Here is a 17,771-nt window from a genome sequence, read left to right on the forward strand (position 1 = left end):
ACACACACTAAGTGTTGAAAATACAAAATTTCCATGAGGAGACAACTGATGTTATCAGTTGATTTTAAATGTTTCTGTCTACGCCTTTTCATTTGGCGCTTGTGACAAAGTTTGGCTCCTCAACAATCTTCTCCTAGATGGGCTGGCTATCACTTTCTAATTCACTTAATTTCTAACAACAAACCTCTGCCAAGGACCAACAGCCAAAACACCAACAGACACTCAGCCAATTCTGCTGCTGACTTGCGGCGCCCTGCCCAAAATAAGCCTTTTGCTTGGTCCTTCATGCCTCTGGCTTTCTTGGCACATAAAACACGCGCAATCAATTATGCTAATGTAACGAGTATGAAGAATGCTTAACACCCTAACGGTTAACTCAGTGGATGCACTGTAGTCATTTATAGGCAGCCGGAAGGGTTAAGGCTAAGTGGGAGAAAGCAGCCAGTGAGAACAACACAATGCAACTTGGAAACTGGAACAACATGCATCCATGCATGTGTGTGTGAAAGACAGAGAGAACACGGACCAACACGCTGAAGCAAGTGATTAGCGAGTGATTACATTTTCAACAAGCCATGCTGTGAATAGAGCACACTGGACCATACTGTATGATGAAAAATATTAGATCCCTATAGTACAGTGAATATCATTCATCATCGCCTATAAACAGGGGGTGATGTGTTTCAACTTATCTAGAAAGGATGGGGGGTAGTGTGCAAATAAACTGCTGGCTCTTTAGAAAATCAAACATTACTTGAGAATTTAGACACAGGTCTGCTGCCATCTCCTCTCTAACTGTATAATATCATTCAGTATGTTTTCTTAGATAAAATTTAAGCATTTATCAAATAATGAGTTCAAATTCAGAGGGTAAAGGAAATCATACCCAAAAAAATAAAAGTGATGGAGCAGCAAGAGGTTCTGTAGAAAATTGTTTATACAGACGGGGAGTTGTGTAATTTGTTTTAGCAGGTTACAATACCTTCCTGTTTCTTTTTTTTTCACCCTCTGAATCACAACAGGCTCCCACAAAATCTGAACAGTCAACTTGAGTACAGCTAAAATCAGCAAATGTGCCATGTAACACCTGTGATGGGCAGTTCCATTAAAATACAAGCGTATTTGATTATGCTAACCTGTATTTCTAAAACAAAATGTGCCAAAACACATACACAAGCTCACTATTATACTTTTTTTAATACTCCACTACTAGAGCAGATTTAGCGTTAAGACAGTGTAATTGAAGCAGCAGCAATTTGGAAAGATGTGAAATCTGGAAAATGGGTTAAGCATCAATAAATCACATGCAGATGAGTGAGAGGGGTTTGATGCTTTCTCACACTCTAATTGTTTCCAGAAAAAAAAAAAGCACCAGCCCACACACCAAGGACGTGCATTAATAAAACATGGCTTTTATAAAATATGCATAAATACACACACTATTGAATGCCGGGTATTGACACTAAGGGGATGAGGACCAGTGGTTAACAGCAGCTGACCGGTCTCGTTGTTTACAATAGAAGGCCAATTCATTTGAACAGGAGCAAAACCATTTATCAATTATTCAGATCTACTATATTCAGCCTGCAACTGCATTTGTCCTTAACTGGCAAAGGTAAATTTTGCCTTTCTCTTTCTCTCTCTGCCTCTCTCTCTCTCTCTCTCTCTCTCTCTCTCTCTCTCTCTCTCTCTCTCTCTCACACACACACACACACACACACATATATACAGTGTGACAAATTCACCATCAGTCACACACAATGCCATCCCCATTGCTATTGTTAGGGGATCGGCGGATCAAACGCTCCACAGAGCATTGCTCCAAATACAAGCAACAACTCTGGTCGCTTTGCTCTATTCTGCCTCTCCAGGAGGAGAACAGGCAGGCTGCTGTCACAAAGGTAATCATGCTGTAATTCATGTATCAGCAACGCAACATGTCAGTGTATAAAGTGTTAATAACCGGATTAGCACTCCGGTTTGTGGAGTTGTAGCCTTTATGAAACAGTGTGGTGGGATTTACAGCCCGTGCAAGATCTCAAAAAATGCCTCCAGGACATTTGAATGCCTTGAGGCTAATGTTGTAGGAGGAGTAGTGGTAAGATGTTAAAACACTCTGCTATTTCACATTCAAGATCTATGCAAAATCCCCAGCACGGTATACTGGCTGCAAAACAACATAAGGTAACAGATGAAAAAAACACAACGTGCACAGGAGTACTAAATATTTCCAGTGATTTCAGGTAAAACAGACGAAATACAGAACCCGTTCCACTCAGAGCAGGCATGAAACCTGAAAACATGAAACTATCTTTTTTATTTCTTTCTTTTTTTCAAGGTTGATACTAGAATCATGTTACCAAAACACCATGTGCTGCTGCTGAAAATCAGCTGACAAGAGGCATATTTTGCTGTGGGCATTCAGTACTCCTTAGATTCACCCATTTCTATCATCACCCTTGCACATTTCCTAATCTATAACCCACATTTAGAGTTGCCAAATCCTTTTTCCAGCTTTTCCCAGTGCCTCTGGAGGGGGTCTTCTATACTGGGAGAGGAGAAGGGAGTAGGGGAGAGGACTGGAGAGGAGAGGAGAGGAGAGGAGAGGGAAGCCACTGGGAGTGACTGGGTGTTGGCAGTCAGGCTGCTGGATGTGGTTTGTGAGGCCTCTATCTCCTCTCCCAGCTTGTTAAAGCAGCAGCACTTCATTTAATGGCAAATCCACTTCTAAGACCGCTACAATTTTGTCTTCTGGTCAGAATTACAAACATTTGATTGATCTTTTGGATCAGAGTAATAGTGACCACTCCGCCTCCTGGAAGCTTGAAATCCCTGAACACACCCTAGCCAATGTGTGTGTGTGTGTGTGTGTGGGGAACAGGGACAGGAAAGGTCTCACTTAAGAACAATAAAAATCTAAAATGACTACATAATTTACATCAAATCTATGCAATTCAGGGAGTTAAAGTTAAAGAATGAAAAATGAAGAGAAACAGACTGCATCATTAGTCTACGTGTAAACTGCTGCTCTAATTCTGAATTTTCAATCTTGAAAAAAATAAATGGCAAATAAAAATCCCATCATGCACCGTAATAATGGAGCAAACACTTCAGTGTTTATGCGTTTTCATAACAAATCGGGCATGAATATGTTATTAGGCTTATATAACTCCTGTAATTTTTCATTTTTATTTTAAATCCACAACTGGTAGTTTTGTGGCTGTAGTTTTATGACATCTTTAGAGAGTCAACGATATTTGGGGGGGGGGGGAGCGTTGGCCGGAGGACAACAGTCGGTCCGAGTCCTGCAAGTTCCCACAAGTATGTTTCTCATTTGCCGCACATGTACCTGCTCTCCGGAATAATACTGGCATTGTTTTGCTTATGTCTCGCCTCAGTGTGATCTGTAATAGGTCCTATGAGACTGACACTTCTTTAATCTATATGGGTAAACAGCATAAGAGGGATTACGCATGAAATTGTGGTCTGTTTATATCGGCAGAAGGTATTTGTAGGAAAGCGTCGCAGTTCTCATTTCAATTGAAAAAAATCACTTTCTGTTATTTTATAACTTTCAAAATGCACTATAAATACGCGAAATCGCCCGGAGTTGATAAAGTAACCCCGTGAAGCTTGTGCACTTGTCGCCCGGTAGCCTGGCTGTACAGAAAACAAGCCTCCGGGGCTGGAGAAAGACTGGTACAGGCTATGAGCGCACCTAAAGTTTGAAATAAACAAAGAAATCTTACCTTCAGCTCATGAATGGATATGCCTCGGAGTGGTTACACAGCTCTGTCTTTTAGTAATCCATGAGATGTGGCTCTCAAAGCAGTTCAGACGGTGCTCGTTTCAGAATAACAATAAGAGCGCTACTTTTCTCATGCGCTTCTTTTTGTTACATGCCGCGCTCAAATCACACCTCTTCAAATCGGAATATCCATCGGAAATCCACACTAGAGAGGAAAAAAAAATGACGTTTTGGCTTTTAAACTCCCTCAGGTAAGCTGAACGGATGGAACCAACCGGGTGTCCCAGAACTAGCTACGGAGCTGAACGCAGTCCCTTCCACAAACGCCGACGGTCATCCTATTTGGAGATGAAGCTTCTTACCAGACTGGAGCGGAGCGCAGCGAGCCCAGCTGTCACCCACCCGCTACACACACTCTCTCACACATACATTGGGAGGAGCTACGTCTCTCGAACTGGAGCTATTGTGTCAATGGGTGCCAGTTATGGACAACTGTATTTCTATTTTTACGCAGCGACATTTCATGAGAATGTGCATCGGAGAGGAGAAAGCCTAAGCGCTATTAATAGTTTTGACAGGAAAAGAAAAAAGGAAAAAAAAATTGAAGGGAGTCGTCAGTAACTCAAAGAAGATTAATTGACGTTTTATAGCCATGTAGGCTGGTCAGTTGGCCCTGTGTCATGCAAATTGTTACTGGTAATTTTGAAGACACAATAAAGATGCAGGTCTTCCTTCATACCACCCGCATTACCCCACTTTGTCCGTTTTGGGGGTTTTTTTGTTTGTTTTTTGTTTTTTGTTGTTTTGTTTTGTTTTGTTTTGTTTTGTTTTTTTTTTTTTTTGTTTTTTGTTTTTGTTTTTTTGTTGTTGTTTTTTTTGTTTTTTTTTTATTGCGCACAGCCCGTGCGATTGTGACCAGGTTGAAAGCCTGTCTTGTCTCTTGTCCCTTTTCTCAGGACCGCCCTTCCTTCCCCGGTGGTCCCTCTTGGTCACAGGCTGGCACGCGCTTACGCACACAGAAACACATGCTTTGCAGTCACTGGGTTTTTACAAATGGGCCATCACTTTACTTGGCCCTGATCTCATCGGAGGGGCCATCAGGTAAAGTCTGAACACAATAGCAAAGTTCAAAAAGTTGTTACTTAAATTTATGGTACATTTAGACTAAAATCTGATTTCAGACTTATTCTCTCTCTCTTACACCAAGCCAAACCAAATAAACATCAATTTGTCAGATTAAAAACTGCAAGCCTGCTACAAAACACAAACATAACTGCTTGCACATGCTCTCAGATACAAACATACATTATATTACAGTGCACAAACACCTATGTAGGCATCTAAATTGTATATAGATATTCAGTATAAGCTCCAGAGGGGACACAGCTAATGTGTGTGAGGCTTTGGGCTTATCATTATATAATAACAGGCCACCTGTGAAAGCAGTAGTTTGTGTGTGTGTGTGTGTGTGTGTGTGTGTGTGTGTGTGTGTGTGTGTGTGTGTGTGTGTGTGTGTGTGTAATTGTGCTCCTGAGTAGTGGCCTGTCAGGCACTATTGCTGACTTGTTACTGTAACAGCTCAGTACAGTGCTGCCTCCACAGGCTCGATGCCAAACACTACACCGTTGTTCTTTAATGTAAAGTAATGCGCTCATGCCTGCCAACCTTTTCCTCATCTGTTATCATTTAATTTGCTTTAAAAACAAAACTCATTTACCATAATGCAATTGAACCATCACACAGGCCTGTGCACAAAACATATAAACTCTGTTGTTGTTTTGTTTACATCATTCACTGAAGCAGATTTAGATCCTCTTGGTTTATCTTATCATAAACAGACTAGAGTTAAAAAGTGGTTGAGGCATGTGCAAATACACGTTTTCTTGGCAATCAACTGCCTGGAGTGCATTCATATATGTATATGTATATGTATATGTATATGTATATGTATATGTATATGTATATGTATATGTACAGTAGACTTGTTAGAGTTCGTTGAAATTCTATGTGAGAGATGTGTTTGAGTTCAAGTTTACTTTGTGCTGTTGACACAAGCAGGTGAATTATCATTATGGATACTACAAACAAAAAAAATCAGATGAGCAAAACATCTTGATATGTTGACATCAATAGCCATGCCAATGTTGCAAGCCTCTAACCAAAACAAACTACATGCAGCCTTTTTTCGCACACTTTATCTGAATCTTTACTCCTTTAATCTCTCCCTCTCGATCTCACTTGCTCTCTCACATTCTCTCACACACTCATGCAGCAGTGTTGCAAAGTGTGGGAGGCGGGCAGGGTACAATTCGAGCTCCATAATGTCAAGATACACACCAGTTAATTTGAACTCTGGAAATATGCTCGTGTCAGAGCTTATCTCGCTTATCTTGCTAAAGTTGTCCCAGGGACATTAGGACTCTGTGTGTGGAGGAGAGGTGGCTGAAATAGAGCAACCATCACATCCCGGACTGGGACAGAGAGTAGGCTCGCAACAGCAGTTCTTCGGGGACTCAGCTCAGCTCCATGCCCAGGCTTTTTTCTTCTCCTGACTAGACTACAGCAGCTCTTACACCAACCTGTCTCCTCTCCGATCCCTGGAACTTGATCTCTAACATTACTTGTCTTCTGCTAATTTTACAGGCTTCCACCAGTGTCGTACAGCTAATTAACAGCATGGCCTGAAAAGACAGTAACAGAACTGTTCCTCTAGACAGTGTGTAGCAATAGAACCTTCCTAAGAAGTAAGTAACAAGAGAACTTTAGAGGGGAAATGTCTCTTTGATGGAACTGCCAACTAGACACTGACATATTAAGTAGCATCAAATGGAAAAACTCAGATAAAGTACTGTGCAATTACTGCAAAACTGTACTTAAGTACTGTATTTTAGTAAATGTACTTTTGTACTTTTCACAACTGCACCACCTTAAGTTAGATCTGAATAGTTATATAAAATGTTGAGACACACGGTAAACCATGCTGTATCTCACATGCACATGTTGAAATGTGCTCATGCCAGTATGTATTGATTTACAGTATATATATATGAGAGCACCCACACTTACACCCACATACACAGTGACAACATACAGTACAGCAGCAGTAGAAGAAACACCACCCCATTAAAAGTAAAAGTACTACGTTCAAAATTGTACATAAGTAAATGTAAGTAAGTATTATCAGTTAAACGTTACTGATGTATTAAAATGAATCATACAGAGTGCTCTTTATACTTTTTTTGTTGTTAATTTATCATGGCAAATGCTTGTGTGAGCAGCATTTAAATGTTGTAGCTGGCTGAGTGGGGCCAACTCTAACAACTTTATGTACTGTGAGGCAGTTAAATTTTTAAAATGCAACATGTTTTGTGAGATGACTTTATGTTTTGTATGTTAAATCTGCAAAGTACTCAGTAACTATAGTCGTGAAATAAATGTAGTGAGGTCAAAAAAGTAATATTTCCCTCTGAAATCTAGTGCAGTCTTAAAGTAGAAAGGAGCTTATAATGGAAATACTCAATTAAAGAACAAACACCTCAAAATTTATTGTATTTTGAGGTGCGGGACTTGTTCAGGTTTGGGGTCTTAGCCTACTAGAGTCACAGGAATTTTGTTGTGATGAAGGTGATAGGATTTCTACTCGAAGCCTGCTGAGCTGTGTGTTTTACGCTGGACCACTGGAGCAGCATCATTTGTTAAAACTGCCACTGCTGCCGCTGCCGGACTCCTAATGGCTGCTGCTCACCTGCGGATCATACAGACAGCTGAGAAAGGAACAGAGCCCATTTACACTGGTAACTGTCATTGTACTGTTGCAGGCCAATCACAGAATCTGTCTGCCAGCTTCCCTCTTAGTGCTTTAATGGCCACTGCCGCCTGTTTATTATCCCCAAGGGGTGTAAAGTGGAAAAGAGTAAACATGTACTGTAGTTACATACAAAATTTGTGGCTAACATAGTGCTGATTGCTAAACCTTTCCATATGTGACTTCTGGGAGCACAACAGCTGCAGTCATAGTCACAGACCTCATTCTGCCATTTCTGTCATCTCGTAATTGATATTCACTTAAGGATCATGCTGAAAACAGACAGGAAAGTGGGGATTACAAGAATCTAGTCTAACACTGGTAAACGGCTACAAGCTTGAAAGTGATACTATGGGTTTTTGGAAACACTGTTCAGGCTCAGAGCACTGTATGTCACAGCACAGAGCACACTCTATAGAAGTAGAAATGGTGTTCCTTTTGCCAGATGTTGGATTTAATAGTACAATAATGTAAAAGTCAACATCCGTAAAATGTTTAAAGTGGCTCCTTTAATGCACTCAGATTTTTTCAACTGAAAAAAAATCGATGACTGTTCACTGTGGATGGCACCAGATTAGTTTATCTAGAGGACAGATTGTGATGATTTTAGACAAAAAACAAAAAAAAAATGCTACAAAGCCATGCTCAGAGGAAACCACTGTGTCTACACAGGTGTCCCAGTTGTATTTTATGCACTTAGGCTTGATAGAGGGAAATTATTTAGCTGTTGCCACTGTGCATTTTTCACTACAAAACCCCCGAGTCTGTTTCTAGCAGAGGTTCATCAAACAGTTAAAAGTGAACTAATATATAAACTGAGCTCTACAAAATTATACAGTATGAACTCATGGGTGTTTAAACATCAAAAATTTAACTAATCAATTGTGTTTTGACAAGCTGTGTGTTTTTAACAAGGGCAGCAATTTGGAAAGAACTATTGTACTGCAGCAACTAAAGCCAAATTTCATTAGCTACACTGCAAGAGAGTTATCATAACACTAAGTAATAGATACAGCAAATTAACTCATATTAACATCATCCACATCTGTCTGCATAGTCCATACTGGTGTCACAAGTTAAAAAAAAAAACACCAAAAAAAAAAAAAACACAAAAACTGAATAAAACTAAGAATTTGTATTCTGTTTATTCTTCTGTGTATTTTTGCCTCCGTGTGTTTATGTGTTTGTGTTTACTGTACATCTGATATGTCATCTCATCCCTGTGAGGTAACTGTCAAATACTTCAATATCAAGAGCAATATTCAACAGATCCTCGATGACAGAGTGTCAGTTTCTGCATAAAAGCATGGGAAAAAAATCTGAATAAACTAAGACAGTGTTGCCCCTGAGCTGCTGAATAATTATCATTAGATGCCTGACAGTTATCGCAAGTTGGGAGATGTCACTCATATTTGCAGTAATATACATGTGCACATATGCACATCGATGCAGATAAACACACACACACATGCATACTGCACTGCACCTGCAGTTCTAAGTGGAGCTTGGAATGCATCATAAGAAAACCCTGCAGAGTGACAGTCATGTGCCCCAGTTATGAATTTAATGTTGTAAATATCTCTTGTTCACATACACATACTTGCACATGATAAGTAGACAACAGTAAGTATTACAGGAAATAAGAATCACTGTGTCACAGGAAGAGCATTCACACTTTTAGCACCATCCAACTGGCAAGTAACACTTTCACACCATTTTAATTGGTCTCCAAGAAAATTCTACCTGTTACAGCAGTGTTACTGTTAGCAAAAGGTACTGGGTAACTGATTTGTATTCAGAGATGACTGATTACTCCTAAACTTTCATACAGCATACAGCATGGGCCACTTATCACCTTTATCACCTCTAAACATTAACAAGAATTGGCAACAACATAGAACTGAAGAAGCTTCTCAGATGAGAGGCGAAATGTCTTCAAGCTTCAAACAAGTAGTCCAGTTGCCTTCAAATCGATCCATAGGATAACTGGCAACAAGTAGGCAACCCTTGGTGTGTGTGTGCATGTCCTTTTAACATTTTAATGATGTTTCATCACCACTAATTATTGTTAACCTGCTGGCATTGATCTTATGCTGCAAGGTTGTTGCATAGAGGCCACTAACAGTGTCCTGTTTCAGTTGACTATATCTGTTTTGTCAAATGAACTTACATTCCTAAGCCAACACACTTCCAATAATGAGTAACTACTATCACACTTACTCACTGAAAAAACAGTAGTTATATCCTGTCAACAATATTCAGTCAACAACTGCCAAAAATATTAAAAGCATTATTAGAAATTGGCTTTGAGCTGAAGCCAGAGGCATCTATTTTTAGCATATACTGTATATTCTGAATATGCGTGTGTGTAGGCGTGCGTGTGTGTGTGTGTGTCTGACCTGTAATGGCAAAATGATGTAAAGCATGGCTGAGTAAGGTACAGTTAGAAAAGTACTGTAAGACACACACACCAGCCTGCTGGGCCTCGCCCCAGCCAGCTTCAGTTTCCAATGTGCATCAAGGTTTGCATGAAAGCCATGAATAAGTCAGCATTTCTGCATGATAGGTCTGTAACCAGGAGTGACAGTTAGAGAGCATAGTCTTTAGAATCTCAGAAGGGACTTGGTGTGCGTGTATGTCTGTGTGTGTGTGTGTGTGTGTGTGTGTGTGTGTGTGTGTGTGTGTGTGTGTGTGTGTGTGTGTGTGTGTGTGTGTGTGTGTGTGTGTGTGTGTGTGTGTGCGTATGTGTATGTTGGGGGTGGGAGTGTTTGCTTGTGCATGTGAGCCTGTGTCCTTCTGCCTCCCTTATCTACCTCACAAATGGACGTCATGCTGCTGATGAGGTCTGAAAGAGAGAAAGAGAAAGGTTGTTGACGTCATTTGCAAATGGAGCTGTAAGATGCAGAGAGAATACCAATGAAGGTCCAGGTAAACAAAAGTTTAGAATATCATTAAGTTTATAGTTTGTTGATGTTAGTAAGTTTAACCGTGATGACTAATCTTCATGATTCAAATATTATTATTTAGTGTCTTACTGGATTTGAGATTTTGATGTGTTCTGTATCAAATTTTATTGAGTTACATATACTTCTTTTAATTTTTGCCCCATTGCTTCCCAGTTTTTTGCTTCAGTTTTTTTTTTACTTTACATGTAATTTATTCATTCATTTGTTTATGTCTCCCTCATAGGCTACCTACAGTATGTATGGCTGTATCCATCCTGATTATGTCCATTTGTAAATAATTTATTAATTGTCCCAGCAGGAGGTTGATAATACAAAATCTAGCAACAAACGATGAAATATTCCAATGTTGGCATTATTTTAAGAATGTGATCTTCTGCATACTATGTATATTTGTTATTTGTTGCTGTGTAGGGGCAGCTGATGCACCAAAGAAACTTTAGCAATGTGTAAGGTGTAAATGGCCCTTTTTTGCAAATAAACTAAGTATCAGAAGACAACAACATAAAGTTATTGTCTTATCTCTATGCATCTCTATTTTTAAATACAGTATGTAAAAAACATTACATGCATGGATATTTAGACATTTTTCATTACAGCCTGTTACAGATGTTGGAGTTGCATTAAACAGTTGCAGTTGTTAATTTAAAATTGCATGCCATGAAGATGTATGCTATTGCTTTGTGTGCTGATAATTCATGTGTTAAATAGCTTTTTTAACGAACTGGCACAAATTTCTTGGCTCTGCTCCTGGAAGCCCTTTTCTCACAACCTACCACAGTCACAGCCCCAAGCCAGACAAACTGTGGAAAGTACAGGCTATGAGACAATGCCTCACTCCAACTAACTCTTGAGACCAGTTTCATCTATGGCCACTCTTCCCACATGCATCTGTTCTCTACCCACATACAAGTTCTTATCCCATTATCAGCGTATATGTCAGTTAAGATGTCTTCAGGATACACTGGCTCCACTTGCACTGGTTTTACTTGTTATAAAAATGAAAGGACAAGTAGAATCTGCATTAACTTTACCACAATGGAAGGCAAATTATTTTGAAGGTGTATCTTTATTGGGAATATCTGAACGATTTGCTTAGACATTTACATTATGCCACACATTTTTGCAGGGAGCATGATTGACCTTTGTCTCCTTGCTCTGTCTTCTTGCTCTGTCTACACGAGCAGGCAAGATATTTATGTACACACCATGGAAGTACAGTGTACTTTGTTGCTTCTACGAATGCATATCATGTGTTCAGTGGAATTGATTTTATGAGGAGATGATGCTACAGAGCACGGTGTCGCTCGGAAGAACTCCAAAGTGGAAGCAGATGTTCCCCTGACATTGCATATTATTATTCCCATCTTCATCCCAGCCCGTTGATCCAGATCCAAATCCAGATCCGACCCCAGTGTCTCAATTCTCTCCCTGAGCTCCAGCTTTAACTTCACCTGGACAACTGGATGTGGGTATAGCAGCTGATTTAATGACATGTACACACAGTCCCTACTGAATAAGTCATCCAGCCTCTGCTTACACACCCATAGTGCTCATCTATTTTTCAGCAAAGGGCATTTATCTGTCTTTCCTTCTCACTCCCACTTTATCTGCCTGTCCATGTGTCTCTGTCTTTGTGTCTCTTTGTCTGTATGTAAATAGTGTGGGTTTTTTTAAGACTAAAGTGAGCTGCACTCAGCTAGATCTTCTAGTATCATTGTCGTTAGTCATTTTTATTTACTTTGGGGTGTTCAGGGGTTCTTTCTGTTGAACTGTGGTTGTTTATCACTGGTAGGGGTGAATGGCTGGGATCCATGCAACAGTGGCAAGGAAAATAACTGGTTAAAACTGGACTTTGACCTTGAAAAAAAAACAGTATTTGCACTTACTGCAGGCCTTGATAACAGCTGGATGACTCCACTCATTAAAGATGAGTGTCAAAACAATCTGCTTCCCGTTTATTATCTCTTGATGTATTGTCATTTGTATTCTGTTTTATCCACAGTGGTACAGTGAAGGCACATTTAAATGCATGATATTGTGCACTTTTTACACTGTCATTGGAGAATTAATGTCATCATGATCAAGCCTTCTGCGTTCCTCCACAGACAAACCTTGGCTTTGAACTGCTAAATGATTGATGGGTGAGATGAAAGTGAATGTAGGTCACTGTGGGTGAGGGTCGTCAGAAGCAGCATAAATCAGACAAGGATAATAACCAGATATCATGGAGGATAATGACCCAACCAGAGCCATTACAGGTATATTCCACAGCCGTAACTCAATAACCTGCTGTATCGACTAAATGCTAGATTGCACATTTTACTGCTAAAGGATAATTTGATGTTGTAGAAAATACAGAGAGTTTTCTGGTTTAAACGTGATGTGATTCGTGATTTGAGGTCACTTAGAGTGAACTGTGTTTAGCAATACAATATTCACCTAAATTATGGATCATTTAAGTGAAGTTGAAGTTGAAACTGTTTTGGACCATTGCAATGTAAAAAATAAATCTTCAACTTTGAACTTTTTTTCACATGCACTGAATTTGAACCATTTTATGAATACGTGAGTCTAGTTTCTTATGACTGGAGATAGAAAAGGTTCTTGGTGGTGAGTGTTTTACATTTACTCTGTCTCTACGCTGTATCTAATTTGTTGTCAGATGTGTGTTGTTTGAGAGAGATCTGTTCTGGACTCTTGCTCTGTGATCTCTGTTTAAATCATGTAAAAATATTCTTGTCTCCTCATTAAGCAAGTTCACTCCACATTTCCTCAGACAGGAGGAGGCAGCTAGACAAAGAATAATGCCAGAGCATCTGATAATAAAGGGACCTGAGCTCAATGAAAGTCAAAACACATCTAGGAAAATACAGCTCAAATATGTGTGAACGGCGGAGCATCTTAGTGCTCAAAACAAGGGGAGATCTACAGTATTAAGAATACATTTGCGCAAATTTCAAAACTGACATGTAAGATGCAAATCAGTCATTTCCAATTTCGAGTGGAATAAGTACAGATAGAGCTTTTGCTAAAATATTGAACCACCGTGTTGAAATATTGAAGTGCTGTTTGAAAAAGTGAATTAAATGACTGAAGTTTGCTCTGTTTTGAGGCAGCTATGGTGTTTTGCCAAGATGGCTGAAAGATTTCACTTTAAATTTGAATGATGCGGAATACAAAGACATCAAATTATCACCTCTGTTGCTCAGTTTAGTCAATACCCATACTCACCCATTATTCTACTACAGTACATTGTTGTGTATCATGAAATATTCATGATGATATAACATCTATATTGCATTACCACTTGCCCCAGATTTCAGCTGTATTTTTGACACACATTAGGCTGCACTCTCAGGCTCACAGCACAGAAGTTGTCCTCTTCCCTCTTGCTAAAAATGCACCAGAAATCCTCCTCTGAAAGAATTTGGTTCAGTCTCCAGTCAGTCTGTGAAAGCAGCACTTGGTGTAACTGTTGCAATCTAGCGATCAGCTGCAGACTCAACAAAAGGTCTCAGAAAGAGGGACCATGAGTTCTCTGTATCTGTGACAGAAAATGACAGAGGGAAATAGAGAGTTACGCAGGGCAATCAAAAGAGCAAAAAGGGGTAAAAAAAAAAAAAAGGCTGAGAATGGAAAGAGGACTGGGGAACAGATGGAGAGAAAAAAGACGTGAAAATCATAAAGGCAGAGTGAGAAAAGGAGAAAAAGAAAAGGGGTGAGGGCCATAAAGAGCTGAAGATGGTGTCAAGAGTAAAGGGTGAAGAGAGAGAAGAGAAAGTTCTGTTGTCAGCACAGAGAGGACGGCAGGTGATGGAAGGATAATGACAGAGGGAGGAGCCTGCTTGACCCCTCCTGACCTCTTCCTGGATCCAGCTGCTGGGAAGAGATGAAGGAAGTGGGCGCAGCAGCGGTTGTAATGTGATGGGATATCCTGCCGCCTGCCTGCTAACCCGTCTTCCTCCAACAGTAATGTCTGTTCCCTTCGTTTCACAGTCACCGCCACCAGAGTTTCACAGTCACCGTTGCAGGATGAGGTTGTGCTCATGAGCAACACAAACACACAGAAAATACACTCATAGACACCTCGTGCAATGACGCACACAGGTTCGCATGCACGCGCGCAGATGGATACATGCGCTGGTGTACGCAGGCCTTCACACATGCTGACAGCCAAAAACACACAGACACACACAGACACACATACACACATAAACACACCTCCAGTTGACTCAACAACATTCACAGCCAAGGACGCTTTCACTCAGGTCACTGCATTACGCAGAAATGAAGGACAGTGTTGAAATTATTGCACAGAGGAGGAAGAGATGGTGGATTACAAACACAGAAAGTCTGCCAGAGATGGCACTAACAAAAACAATATTATCATCCAATGCAGGGCAGCTGGATGAGTTTATAGAGAGCAAACAAAGACCAGTATCCATCTCAGAGCAGGTTTACACATATACACCAAAATGTAAGCTCATCATTAGATATGTGTTTAAGGGATACACATAATTACCCAGCGATGAGACTGTTTATCATTTTGTGATTACTGAGGCCAAATGCTAAATGGCTAGTCTCTTCAAAAGAACAGTTGTTTTATGTGCCATTATGCTTCATTGTGGTTACTCATGTCCCTTTCTGTCAGACAAAGTTCAGTAACTTGTGGGTATTTTCTCCTGTGGAAAAGCTGCCGTGCCCCCGCCCCACCCCCACCCATGAAACATCAAAGCAAGGCCACACTGAAACTTCAAGCCCATTTTGGCATTGCCCTCCTACCTCCAGATCCAGTAATTACAGCTCATACAAGACATCAACGTTATTACTCGTCAAACCACAGTATAATAATACCACAAAGCACTTCAAAGAGACAACTCACATTTCAAGGGAAAAATAAAAACTCATAGATTATTCATTAGGAAGGACTGATTCAACCTTCCAGAGAAGCTGGGGCTCAGTTCATGTTATCTGGAGAGAGACTCAAACTTGATAATCAAGATTTATGTTGAAAATAAATTTAACATGATTGTTAAAACTGAGCCGGCCAGTGGTTTGGGGTGTTTTTACCAGCCCATATTTTGCATTCTCATGCAACAACAGGACCAGGCAGCAGCCAAGTGTGAGTTTAGAGGGTGAGGTTAAATTGCAGTGCCTTGACAGTTAGGACAGCCTTGCCACCATAGATTTTTTTTATATGTTTCACTACTGCCCTCTTGTGTCTCATGTCTACTATGTAAAAATAATTCTGTTCTTTCGATTTTTCATCATTTCATGTTATCTTCTTCTCCAAAAAATCAAGAAGCTCATTAACATGAAAAGTAAGTTATTTCTGATTCTTCCTTTTAAAGAGATCAAACAAGATCAACTTTACCAACTGTCACAGCACCAGATGTACAGATGCACAGTATAGATGAGTAAATTAGATATACTACATACAGTTTAAGATAAGACAATGTGCATCACCTTATACTTCAGTAACAACCACTACATGGACTGCGTTTATTCTATTGATGTCCACTGTCTATTTTTACTGTCATTATTTTTAAAGCAGGGCTGACATTTCATGCCCATTTTCTCCAGATTAACAATCTTGCTGCTGCCAAATATATCTTGGACCATACACAGAGATGAGCTGATATTTTTAGGACCTCTTCTAACTTTTAGCTCTGTGCCCAAACCAACAGAATAACAGCTTAGCCTGACACTACATGATGCTCATTATAACCGAAAACTCTTTATACAAGATAATACTTTTATTCAGTAATTCACTATCTGCTGCGGGCGTGGCACAGGATGATTCATTAACACATAGCTAACCTAAACTTTATCATGGTTATTTTCTGTTTCAAAAGAGAGAGTGTATAACAGAGTGTTCTTCCTTTCTTTGTAAGTAGTTGCCCTATAAAAAAAAACTGTTGCTGGCAAAGAACAAGGCACTCTTACACAAACTCCAAGTCAATATAACACTGAACAGCATTATCCTTCACACACCATGGACTAAACTTCCTGTGTGAAAGAAATCTCTTTTATTTTCCTTGTGAATGTTGTTCAAAGTCAACTGGTAGAAAAATGAGATGATAAAAGGAGATAGGGTGACATTGCTACACTAGGATGGATGGTGTGTGTCGATGTGTGTAGGTGCGTGCACAAGAATATTGCAAGAATATTTTTTCAATTTTTCACATCTAGTGCGCATATATTTAACTGGCAGTGGTCATGCACGTGTGTACGTCAAAAATGAAAAGCAATGTAATATTTAGTACAGTTAAATTATGAAGCTACATCTTTAATAATGTTGTGACCTACTTCCTGACTGGGAAGTCAACAATTTCATCATCACCACCATCCAACTGCCATGACAATAAATGTTGCCAACCTTGCCTAGTGTCACTGACATGTCAGCCATTTTAATTATTCATGGAGGGTGTCTGTCCTATTTATCTCAACATGCTTTAATTGAGTTTGAAGCCTCCAACCCCCATCCTCATTCACATCCCAGTTCAGAGTTTTGCCCATTAGTGTAGAGCTATAGGAACTATAGCACAATGTGTCGAAATACAAAGCAAGTAGAAATTAACAAGTCAGCTGCTGGAGAAATATTATGTAGAGTATGTGTGTGTGTGTGTGTGTGTGTGTTTATGTGATCACAGATTATGCTATATTTGTTCTAAGTTCATTAATTATCATATTGCAATAAAGGTGTCCTATCATGTTCGCAAGACCAAAATGGTAGTGATGTGAACTATGTATACATGCTAAAAGGGGAATGCGTTCAGGAAGACTGGGAGGAAAGACAAATATTTGGACTGGCCAAAGTAAACTGGAATCGAGTGTGTTGAGCAACAGTGACACCCTGTGGTTATTTAGGCCTAATGCGAGGACTCAAAACACCTCCCACCACACCTCGCTTTGTTATCTCAGACAAGAATGGGGCATGAAAGATAAATTTAGATTCAATTTACTACAATCAAGCATGTGATGTATGAACAACAGTCATGTGATGGTAGACCTAAAGCAAACACCATTATATAATGGTGTTCTTTCAGCCACTGGCTTTACCTATTTCACAGATGCGGGCAGCTCATGGATTATACGATGGAAGCAAAATTTTTGCGTTTAATTGCTATTTTCACCAGTGCTGTCACAGTAAGCTAGCATTTAAATTTGTGTACATTTTGACATTGTAAATATTTGTTTGAGCAAAGCAGTCGGCTGAGCAACATCCACATTCACACAGAATAAACAAAGT

General features: G+C 39.8%; 1 protein-coding gene across 2 annotated transcripts in view; it reads right to left on the bottom strand.

Annotated features, from left to right (window-relative positions):
* Window positions 1–4,097, bottom strand: part of sema6a (sema domain, transmembrane domain (TM), and cytoplasmic domain, (semaphorin) 6A) — a 100,750-nt gene extending 96,653 nt beyond the window's left edge. For both annotated transcript variants that reach the window (XM_041042093.1, XM_041042092.1), the window contains exon 1: window positions 3,750–4,097. The gene's annotated coding sequence lies outside the window, so the exon portion shown is untranslated. The remainder of the gene's footprint in view (window positions 1–3,749) is intronic.
* Between the last annotated feature and the right edge of the window lie 13,674 nt (window positions 4,098–17,771).

The sequence above is a fragment of the Toxotes jaculatrix genome, chromosome 7, assembly GCF_017976425.1.
Source record: "Toxotes jaculatrix isolate fToxJac2 chromosome 7, fToxJac2.pri, whole genome shotgun sequence".
In the NCBI taxonomy this organism is placed as follows: Eukaryota; Metazoa; Chordata; class Actinopteri; family Toxotidae; genus Toxotes; species Toxotes jaculatrix.